General features: G+C 39.9%; 1 protein-coding gene across 6 annotated transcripts in view; it reads left to right on the top strand.

The window, feature by feature from the left end:
* Window positions 1–12,242, top strand: part of CEP112 (centrosomal protein 112) — a 431,394-nt gene that overhangs the window by 36,246 nt on the left and 382,906 nt on the right. The gene's annotated exons all lie outside the window — the stretch shown is intronic.

Here is a 12,242-nt window from a genome sequence, read left to right as displayed (position 1 = left end):
ATAAAAGGAATTAAATTATGGGGGAACAACTGGATATCCATATGGGAAAAAATGAAATGGGTCATAGACTTAAATGAAAATGCTTAACACCAGAGAACTTTTTTTTCCCCAAGATTGATTTATTTATTTGAGAGAGGGAGGGGAAGAGAGAGAGAGAACAAGGTAGGGGGAGAGGCAGAGGGAGAAGCAGACTCCCCACTGAGGAGGGAGCCTGATGTGGGGCTTGATCCCAGAACCCTGGGATCATGACCTGAACTGAAGGAAGACAATTGGCCGACTGAGCCACCCAGGTGCCCCCAAACTAGAGAACATTTAAGAGGAAACAGAAAGATCTTGATGACCTATGAGTAGGCAAAGATTTCTAAAATAGGATATTAAAAAAAAAAACAAACCCACAATGAAGAAATAAGTTATAAACTGGACTATCAAAATGGAAACTTTTTTCTTTGAAAGACATCATTTGGAAAATAACCTGACAAGGCACAGAATGGGAGAAAAGATTCTAAATACAAGTATCTGACAAAGAGCTTGTGTCTAGAAGATGTGAGGAACACTTTACAATTCAACAAATAGTAGATAACCCAATATGCAAAAGATTTTACGGGTACCTCACAAAAGAAAATATATCAATAACTAATAGACATGTGTGAAAAGATGGTGAGCATCATACTTGATCAGAGGAATGACCATGACCAAGTACAATGTGACACCACCAAACACATTCAAATGGCTGAAATGATAAAGACTGTGAAAGCCACATATGGTGATGATGTGATCAAATGGGAAGGCTCATACAGTGTTACTGGGAATGTAAAATGGCACAATCACTTTGGAAAACAGTTTGTCACTTTCTTAAAAAGTTCAGGATAACTTACTATATGACCCCATAATTCTGTTATTTAGTCAAGAGAAATGAAAACATATGCCCAAGTAAATAGTTGAATGTTCATAGCAGCTTTTTTCATAGTATCCGAAATGTGGAGACAATCTACATGTCCATCAGCACATGAATAAATATGCAAATTATGGTTCATTCATAAAAGGGAATACTGATCAGTAAAGATAAGGAACTTTAAAAAAAAAGATTTATTTATTTGAGAGAGAGAGACAGACAGCATGTGAGCAAGTGGAAGGAGGGGCAGAGGGAGAGTATCTTTCAGGAAGACTCCCCTTGCGGGCCATCTCACAACCCATGAGGTCATGACCTGAGCTGAAACCAAGAGTTGGAGGCTTAACCAACTGAGCCACCCAGTTGGCCCAGGAAATGAATTTTTGATACATGTAACAATATGGCGGAATCTCAAAAACATTATCCTCAATGAAAGAAGCCAGATATACCAATGTGTATGCTGTTTGATTCCATATACATGAGATTCTACTAAATGGAGGTTGTCTGGGAACAGAAGATTGATAACAAAGGAGCTCAAGGGAACTTTTAGGTGCAATGGAAAGAATCTGTATCTTTATTGTGGTGGTTATACGGGTATTTACCAAAACTCATCAAACTCTACCTTTTAAATGAATACAGTTTATTTGTACATAAATTATACCTCAATAAACTTAATAAAAATCAGGGATGCCTGGGTGCCTCCGTTGGTTAAGCGTCTGCCTTGGGCTCAGGTCATGATTCCAGGGTCCTGGATTGAGTCCCACATTGGGCTCCCGGCTCAGTGGGGAGCCTACTTCTCCCTCTGCCTGCCGCTCCCCTTCTTTTGCTCTCTCTCTGAAAAATAAATAAATAAAAGCTTTCAAAAAACTTAATAAAAATCATATCCAGGTGTAGTTGAGGCTTCCTTGGAGTGCCTTCCTGTCTAAACACCTGTGAACTAAAGGATCAAGTTATTCCCCCCACCCCCAGCCATCCAGCCAGCACATGGTAGAAGGCTGGAGAACTCCCATTCAAAAACCAGGGAAGGGGCGCCTGGGTGGCTCAGTGGGTTAAAGCCTCTGCCTTCGGCTCGGGTCATGATCCCAGGGTCCTGGGATTGAGCCCCGCATCGGGCTCTCTGCTTGGCGGGGAGCCTGCTTCCTCCTCTCTCTCTCTGCCTGCCTCTCTGCCTACTTGTAATCTCTGCCTGTCAAATAAATAAATAAAATCTTAAAAAACAAAAACAAAAACCAGGGAGAACAAGAAATACGTAGTGATGACAATTCTATAGGAGTTCTGACATCTAGCCAGGCATTTGTTGCCTGTTGCTTGATTAGGGTTTAGTGCTCCTTCCCAGCTCTTTGCTTTTCTGTCCTTGGGCACTTGGCTTTTCCCTCTGAACTGTGTGTGTGTGTGTGTGTGTGTGTGTGTGTATGTGTATTTTAAGTTATAAGGAATGATTTGCTTTAAGCTGAGTAGTTTCCCAGCTTGCCTCCTGTTTGTAGGAATTTGGAGAATCAAGTATCTCTTTTCATTTTGAATTCTGTCCCTTTCACATGAAGCTAGTCTGATTCCTTCGTTTTGAGGCTGTCTGTGACCTTTGCCTTTCCTAGGCATATGGTTTCTTATAAGCCCTAGCTGTCAGAAGTGATCACCTGCATTGATTTTTAGCTTCCTCTCAAGAGCAAGGAAATCCATCCCTGCCTCTGGATTTTTGGAGTTTGACTTTGTTCCTCTACTTTGGGGAACTTTGGTTCCCTACTAATTCTCCAGAGTCATACTTCCTGCTGTCTCTAGTTGTTTCTGGAACCAGAACCTGGCAGACCTTTAGTTTCCATCGTTTTCATGGCATTGCATTTTTGTTCTACCTAAAAGTGGCATGCAGTCTTGACTGGTACTGTCATTACTATTTCTTTAATTATTATTTCCCCAGTTTCTGTCTTATTTATTCCTTCTGGAATTCATATTTTTTTGATGTTAGAGATTGTGAATTTTTCTACCTTATCTGTTGTGTCTTTTCATTTATTATAATTATCTGTTTATTTTTTCCTTTGTGTTATCTGAATATTTCTTGAACCAGTTTAATTCACTGATTTGATTTTATACTATATTTAATCTGCTATTCTCTTCTTCCATTATGATTTTAAAATTACCAAATTTTACCAAAATTTAAAATTACCAAATCATGTTTTTCATTTGTAAGCACATTTTTATGATCATGGATTATTCATTTTCTTTTTTACATCTGAAATATCCACTTGAATGACACTGTAAACACAAAGATACATTTAGAAGCTTCCCTTTATATATATAAATATATATGGTAAGTTTCTTTGTAGGAGGACATTTGATTGATCTTCCTTTAGGCTTTTAAATCTTACATGTCCTGTGTCTTATCTCTCTATTTTATGGGGACAAGTTTTTGTTTCTCTAGTATTTGGAATCAGGAATAATGCTGAGAGAATGGTTCTGGATTCCTGTTGAAATATTTTAGCATTAGGAAAAAGTGAAAAAGAAAAAATTATATTTCCTACAGTTTTATTCCTTCTGAGGAGGAGAGAGGCATTTACATGTCAGGAAACTTACTAACATGCTTGCTGTGTTAGTTTCAGTACCCTGAAATTGATCAAGCCACAGTCCCTCTCTTCTCATTGATGCAAGTACCATAACCATGAACTCATGTCAATATGTCCCTGTACCATATTGACTCTATGAGCACCACGCCTTGCTATTCTGTGTGGTAGACAGTACCTATTATTCCTGAAGAGGCTTACAGGGTTGAGACTTTTCTCCTATCTTCTCTCTCACTGTCACCCTAACCTCCAACCCCATCACTGTGAGTCTGAACTATCTACTTTTAGTTCCAGTTAATGGTGTTTCCAGCTGGAGACAGTCCCAGTGGCAAGAAACTAAACTTCTGTGCCTAATGTCCTGTCATCCAGATTTTAGCAGTGGTAAGCCCTCCTTCATTAATTGTCTCAACTGCTTGCACAAGAAACTGGCTTCCGCAATGCCTCTGCTTTATTTGGCCTGAGTTGGAGCATGTTTTAGGGACGATAAAATGTATTTAGTTTTGGACACATTGAATTGAAAGTCAGTAGGGCTATTCAGTTTGTATTTGTAATGGGGTTGGAGGCTGAGAGAGAGCAATTTGGGTTGGAAATGTAGATCTGGTAACCAGAGCTCCTTGTTATTTGAAAAACAGATAGTCGTTTTATTAGCACTTTGGATTGTCCAGAGGGAATGCATGTAAAAGGGAATAAACAAGGTTAGACCGAGAACCTCAAGATTATAGCATGGTTGGGGTGTGCAGGGAAGGCATAGCTGCTGAAGGTTATTGTGAAGGAGATTTCGGAAGGATTGAATGAGAACCGGGGAAGAATGTTTCTATGGAGCCAGTGAATGTGGCATCTTTAAAACACTGTACCTAATGTTTTCGTGAGATCCCCTAGGGTAAGGACAGATAGCAGCTCATTTGCTTGAGCAGCTAGGAGATCGTTGATGACTTCTTATAGCACTTTCAGGATGAGTAGAAGTCAGATTGCAGTTGATTGAAAAGTGTATGGCAGGTTAGGACATGGATCTAGTAACTTATTTTGAAAATTTATTGTGAAGGGAAAGAAGTAGATTGGTACAGAGGACAGCTACAAGTGAATTAAAGGATATGTTGTTTTATGTATGCACCCTGTGTAACAAATAGATAAATGTTTCAGTCCTCCTTTTTTATTAATATTTTCTATGAGAATTTCTTTTAATATTTAAGCATTTTTCAATTTTTAAGTTAGCTCTTTTTATGATTGTTTAATCTATTCTTAAAGAAGGACAGGCCACTGCTTAGTATGGTGTATCAGGTTGCCTCTTCCCACATCCTTAGTTTTAACTGTTTATATCAGCTCAAGCACATGGGCTAATGAAGTTATTCTCAAAATATTACTTTATCTATTTTTCTGATTTGTTTTTAAGTATTTGGATAACCCGGGGTATTGGTATAACAAATTAATAGCTCTCTTTAAAACAGCTTTTTCAGGGGAGGAGTCGGGATGGCGGAGAAGTGGCAGGCTGAGACTGCTTCGGGTGGCGGGAGATCAGCTAAGTGGCTTGTCTGGGGATTGCAAACACCTGCAGATCCAGCGGGAGATTGAGGAGAGGAAGAGCAGCAATTCCGGAGACAGAGGATCAGCCACTTTCTGCAGGGTGGGACTGGCGGAGAAGTGGGTCCAGAGCGACGGGAGGATGGACCGCGGGGGGAGGGGCCGGCTCCCGGCGAGCGGCGGAGCAACGGAGCAAGATCGGGACTTTTGGAGGTCTGTTCTGCTGAGGGACATAGCTCCGGAGGCTTAACTGGGGTGAAGCCCAGGCGGGGTAAGCGCGGCCTCAGGTCCCGAGGGTCGCAGAAGGATCGGCGGTGTCTCAGTGTCGCAGAGCTTGCCGGTGTTAGAACGGGGAGGCCGGCTGCAGAGACAGAGCCGAGGAGTGACTCTCAGCTCAGGGTTGCCTTGAACCGGTCGCAGGCTCGGTCAGCTCGGAGCGCGGCCGGAGGCCAGGGTGACGAGAGTCATTTGGCGCTGTTCTCTGAGGGCGCACTGAGGAGTGGGGCCCCGGACTCTCGGCTCCTCCGGGCCGGAGACCGGGAGGCCGCCATCTTTATTCCCGCCCTCCGGACTCTACGGAAAGCGCTCAGGGAACAAAAGCTCCCGAAAGCGAACCCGAGCGGATGACTCAGCGCGGCCCAGGGTAAGGGCGGTGCAACTCCGCCTGGGGCAAAGACGCTTGAGAATCACTTACAACGGGCCCCTCCCCCAGAAGATCTACGGGAAACCCAGCCAGGACCAAGTTCACCTACCAAGGAGAACGGCGGAATTCCAGAGGAGAAGAAAGCAAAGCACGGAACTCATGGCTTTCTCCCCATGATTTTTTAGCCTTGCAGTTAATTTAATTTATTTTTCTTTTTCAATTTTTTTTTCTTTTTCTCTTCTTCTGCTAAATTTTTTTTAACTTTTACCATTTTCTTTTTTTTTAACGTTTTTTAAATAGTTTATCTAATATATATATATATTTTCCTCTTTTTATATTTATTTCTTTATCGGCTTTCTTTTTTTTAATAGTTTTTTTTTTTTCTTTCTTTCTGAGCCCCTTTTTATCCCCTTTCTCCCCCCTCACAATTCAGGATCTCTTCTGATTTGGCTAAAGCATATTTTCCTGGGGTTGTTGCCACCCTTTTAGTATTTTACTTGCTCCTTCATAAACTCTTATCTGGACAAAATGACAAGGCGGAAAAATTCACAACAAAAAAAAGAACAAGAGGCAGTACCAAAGGCTAGGGACCTAATCAATACAGACATTGGTAATATGTCAGATATAGAGTTCAGAATGATGATTCTCAAGGTTCTAGCCGGGCTTGAAAAAGGCATGGAAGATATTAAAGCAACCCTCTCGGGAGATATAAAAGCCCTTTCTGGAGAAATAAAAGAACTAAAATCTAACCAAGTTGAAATCAAAAAAGCTATTAATGAGGTGCAATAAAAAATGGAGGCTCTCACTGCTAGGATAAATGAGGCAGAAGAAAGAATTAGCGATATAGAAGACCAAATGACAGAGAATAAAGAAGCTGAGCAAAAGAGGGACAAACAGCTACTGGACCACGAGGGGAGAATTCGAGAGATAAGTGACACCATAAGACGAAACAACATTAGAATAATTGGGATTCCAGAAGAAGAGGAAACAGAGAGGGGAGCAGAAGGTATATTGGGAGAGAATTATTGGAGAGAATTTCCCCAATATGGCAAAGGGAACAAGCATCAAAATCCAGGAGGTTCAGAGAACCCCCCTCAAAATCAATAAGAATAGGTCTACACCCCGTCACCTAATAGTAAAATTGACAAGTCTTAGTGACAAAGAAAAGATCCTGAAAGCAGCCCGGGAAAAGAAGTCTGTAACGTACAATGGTAAAAATATTAGATTGGCAGCAGACTTATCCACAGAGACCTGGCAGGCCAGAAAGAGCTGGCATGATATATTCAGAGTACTAAATGAGAAAAACATGCAGCCAAGAACACTATATCCAGCTAGGCTATCATTGAAAATAGACGGAGAGATTAAAAGCTTCCAGGACAAACAAAAACTGAAAGAATTTGCAAATACCAAACCAGCTCTACAGGAAATATTGAAAGGGGTCCTCTAAGCAAAGAGAGACCCTCAAAGTAGTAGATCAGAAAGAAACAGAGACAATATACAATAACAGTCACCTTACAGGCAATACAATGGCACTAAATTCATATCTCTCAATACTTACCCTGAATGTTAATGGGTTAAATGCCCCAATCAAAAGACACAGGGTATCAGAATGGATAAAAAAACAAAAACCATCTATATGTTGCCTACAAGAAACTCATCTTACACCCGAAGACACCTCCAGGTTTAAAGTGAGCGGGTGGAAAAGAATTTACCATGCTAATGGACATCAGAAGAAAGCAGGAGTGGCAATCCTTATATCAGATCAATTAGATTTTAAGCCAAAGATTATAATAAGAGATGAGGAAGGACACTATATCATACTCAAAGGAACTGTCCAACAAGAAGATCTAACAATTTTAAATATCTATGCCCCTAACGTGGGAGCAGCCAACTATATAAACCAATTAATAACAAAATCAAAGAAACACATCGACAAGAATACAATCATAGTAGGGGATTTTAACACTCCCCTCACTGAAATGGACAGATCATCCAAGCAAAAGATCAACAAGGAAATCAAGGCCTTAAATGACACACTGGACCAGATGGACATCACAGATATATTCAGAACATTTCATCCCAAAGCAACAGAATACACATTCTTCTCTAGTGCACATGGAACGTTCTCCAGAATAGATCACATTCTTGGTCCTAAATCAAGTCTCAACCGGTATCAAAAGATTGGGATCATTCCCTGCATATTTTCAGACCACAATGCTCTAAAGCTAGAACTCAATAACAAGAGGAAATTTGGAAAGAACCCAAATACATGGAGACTAAACAGCATCCTTCTAAAGAATGAATGGGTCAACCAGGAAATCAAAGAAGAATTGAAAAAAATTATGGAAACAAATGATAATAAAAACACAACAGTTCAGAATCTGTGGGACACAACAAAGGCAGTCCTGAGAGGAAAATATATAGCGGTACAAGCCTTTCTCAAGAAACAAGAAAGGTCTCAGGTACACAACCTAACCCTACACCTAAAGGAGCTGGAGAAAGAACAAGAAAGAAACCCTAAACCCAGCAGGAGAAGAGAAATCATAAAGATCAGAGCAGAAATCAATGAAATAGAAACCAAAAAAACAATAGAACAAATCAACGAAACTAGGAGCTGGTTCTTTGAAAGAATTAATAAGATTGATAAACCCCTGGCCAGACTTATCAAAAAGAAAAGAGAGAGGACCCAAATAAATAAAATCATGAATGAAAGAGGAGAGATCACAACGAACACCAAAGAAATACAGACAATTATAAGAACATACTATGAGCAACTCTACGCCAACAAATTTGACAATCTGGAAGAAATGGATGCATTCCTAGAGACATATAAACTACCACAACTGAACCAGGAAGAAATAGAAAGCCTGAACAGACCCATAACCAGTAAGGAGATTGAAACAGTCATCAAAAATCTCCAAACAAACAAAAGCCCAGGGCCAGACGGCTTCCCGGGGGAATTCTACCAAACATTTAAAGAAGAACTAATTCCTATTCTCCTGAAACTGTTCCAAAAAATAGCAATAGAAGGAAAACTTCCAAACTCATTTTGTGAGGCCAGCATCACCTTGATCCCAAAACCAGACAAGGATCCCAACAAAAAAGAGAACTACAGACCAATATCCTTGATGAACACAGATGCAAAAATTCTCGCCAAAATACTAGCCAATAGGATTCAACAGTACGTTAAAAGGATTATTCACCACGACCAAGTGGGATTTATTCCAGGGCTGCAAGGCTGGTTCAACATCCGCAAATCAATCAATGTGATACAACACATTAATAAAAGAAAGAACAAGAACCATATGATACTCTCCATAGATGCTGAAAAAGCATTTGACAAAGTACAGCATCCCTTCCTGATCAAAACTCTTCAAAGTGTAGGGATAGACGGCACATACCTCAATATTATCAAAGCCATCTATGAAAAACCAACCGCAAATATCATTCTCAATGGAGAAAAACTGAAAGCTCTTCCGCTAAGGTCAGGAACACGGCAGGGATGTCCGTTATCACCACTGCTATTCAACATAGTACTAGAAGTCCTAGCCTCAGCAATCAGACAACAAAAGGAAATTAAAGGCATCCAAATCGGCAAAGAAGAAGTCAAACTATCACTCTTCGCAGATGATATGATACTCTATGTGGAAAACCCAAAAGACTCCACTCCAAAACTGCTAGAACTTGTACAGGAATTCAGTAAAGTGTCAGGATATAAAATCAATGCACAGAAATCAGTTGCATTTCTCTACACCAACAACAAGACAGAAGAAAGAGAAATTAAGGAGTCCATCCCATTTACAATTGCACCCAAAACTATGAGATACCTAGGAATAAACCTAACCAAAGAGACTAAGAATCTATCCACAGAAAACTATAAAGTACTCATGAAAGAAATTGAGGAAGACACAAAGAAATGGAAAAATGTTCCATGCTCCTGGATTGGAAGAATAAATATTGTGAAAATGTCTATGCTACCTAAAGCAATCTACACATTTAATGCAATTCCTATCAAACTACCATCCATTTTTTTCAAAGAAATGGAACAAATAATCCTAAAATTTATATGGAACCAGAAAAGACCTCGAATAGCCAAAGGAATATTGAAAAAGAAAGCCAAAGTTGGTGGCATCACAATTCTGGACTTCAAGCTCTATTACAAAGCTGTCATCATCAAGACAGCATGGTACTGGCACAAAAACAGACACATAGATCAATGGAACAGAATAGAGAGCCCAGAAATGGACCCTCAACTCTATGGTCAACTCATCTTCGACAAAGCAGGAAAGAATGTCCAATGGAACAAAGACAGCCTCTTCAATAAATGGTGTTGGGAAAATTGGACAGCCACATGCAGAAAAATGAAATTGGACCATTTCCTTACACCACACACGAAAATAGACTCAAAATGGATGAAGGATCTCAATGTGAGAAAGGAATCCATCAAAATCCTCGAGGAAAACACAGGCAGCAACCTCTTCGACGTCAGCCGCAGCAACATCTTCCTAGGAACATCACCAAAGGCAAGGGAAGCAAGGGCAAAAATGAACTTTTGGGATTTTATCAAGATCAAAAGCTTTTGCACAGCAAAGGAAACAGTGAACAAAACCAAAAGACAACTGACAGAATGGGAGAAGATATTTGCAAATGACATATCAGATAAAGGGCTAGTGTCCAAAATCTATAAAGAACTTAGCAAACTCAACACCCAAAGAACAAATAATCCAATCAAGAAATGGGCAGAGGACATGAACAGACATTTCTGCAAAGAAGACATCCAGATGGCCAACAGACACATGAAAAAGTGCTCCATATCACTCGGCATCAGGGAAATACAAATCAAAACCACCATGAGATATCACCTCACACCAGTCAGAATGGCTAAAATTAACAAGTCAGGAAATGACAGATGCTGGCGAGGATGCGGAGAAAGGGGAACCCTCCTACACTGTTGGTGGGAATGCAAGCTGGTGCAACCACTCTGGAAAACAGCATGGAGGTTCCTCAAAATGTTGAAAATAGAACTACCCTATGACCCAGCAATTGCACTGCTGGGTATTTACCCTAAAGATACAAACGTAGTGATCCGAAGGGGCACGTGCACCCGAATGTTTATAGCAGTAATGTCTACAATAGCCAAACTATGGAAAGAACCTAGATGTCCATCTACAGACGAATGGATAAAGAAGATGTGGTATATATACACAATGGAATACTATGTGGCCATCAAAAGAAATGAAATCTTGCCATTTGCGACGACGTGGATGGAACTAGAGGGTATCATGCTTAGCGAAATAAGTCAATCGGAGAAAGACAACTATCATATGATCTCCCTGATATGAGGGAGAGGAGATGCAACATGGGGTGTCGAGGGGGTAGGAGAAGAGTAAATGAAACAAGATGGGATTGGGAGGGAGACAAACCATAAGTGACTCTTAATCTCACAAAACAAACTGAGGGTTGATGGGGGGAGGGGGTTGGGAGAGGGCGTGGGGTTATGGATATCGGGGAGGGTATGTGCTATGGTGAGTGTTGTGAAGTGTGTAAACCTGGCGATTCGCAGACCTGTACCCCTGGGGATAAAAATATATGTTTATAAAGCTGTAAAAAAAAAAAAAAAGAAAGAAAGGATGAATACCCAAGTTTTGTAGCAACATGGACAGGACTGGAAGAGATTATGCTGAGTGAAATAAGTCAAGCAGAGAGAGTCAATTATCATATGGTTTCACTTATTTGTGGAGCATAACAAATAGCATGGAGGACAAGGGGAGATGGAGAGGAGAAGGGAGTTGAGGGAAATTGGAAGGGGAGGTGAACCATGAGAGACTATGGACTCTGAAAAACGATCTGAGAATTTTGAAGGGGTGGGGGGTGGGAGGTTGGGGGCACCAGGTGGTGGGTATTGTAGAGGGCACGGATTGCATGGAGCACTGGGTGTGGTGCAAAAATAATGAATACTGTTATGCTGAAAAAAATAAAAAAATTAAAAAAAAAATAAAACAGCTTTTTCAGACATTATACATTACTTAGTAACTAGTCTAAGGAATGTTATTCTTTTGGTGTTACTAACAAAAACACATTCATTGTCATCTTGTCTTTTTCAACTACTATTCTGTCTTTGGGAATACTTAGTATGGACCAGTATTTGTGAAGGGAATCCTGATAGGGCTTGTGGTTAAAAGTTAGTGACTTTACCTCATTCTTTAATGGTTAATTTCCATTTTATGTATCTTGAAGGAGCTGTTCAGAGCATAGATAATCATAATAATGAAACATTCATTGAAGTAGCTTGAGTAAAAATATATGAGAGACTCCAGGCTAAAGCAGAATATTGAGAATGATATTTTTAAATTACATTTTATATTGGAGAAAAGCCTTTTTGTTCAAATTCATTTGGAAGCTTAAATCATTTTCCTATTTAACTGCACTTATAACATTTTACCTGAATTAATGTGGTGTATTTTAAATTTAAGACTGATTTATCTGTACTTTCTGACATGGTTTCAAATTAATCCAAATTTTCAGTACATGAGGATTTTTAAATTTTATGTATCTAATGGCTTCATCTTGAAGTACAACGGGAATCAATAAAACCTACTAACCTTTAAAAACAATTATCCTCTCTAAGAATATATGTTTC

The sequence above is a fragment of the Lutra lutra genome, chromosome 16 (assembly GCF_902655055.1).
Source record: "Lutra lutra chromosome 16, mLutLut1.2, whole genome shotgun sequence".
NCBI classification, from domain to species: domain Eukaryota; kingdom Metazoa; phylum Chordata; class Mammalia; order Carnivora; family Mustelidae; genus Lutra; species Lutra lutra.
This window is presented reverse-complemented; position numbering and strand designations above follow the sequence as displayed.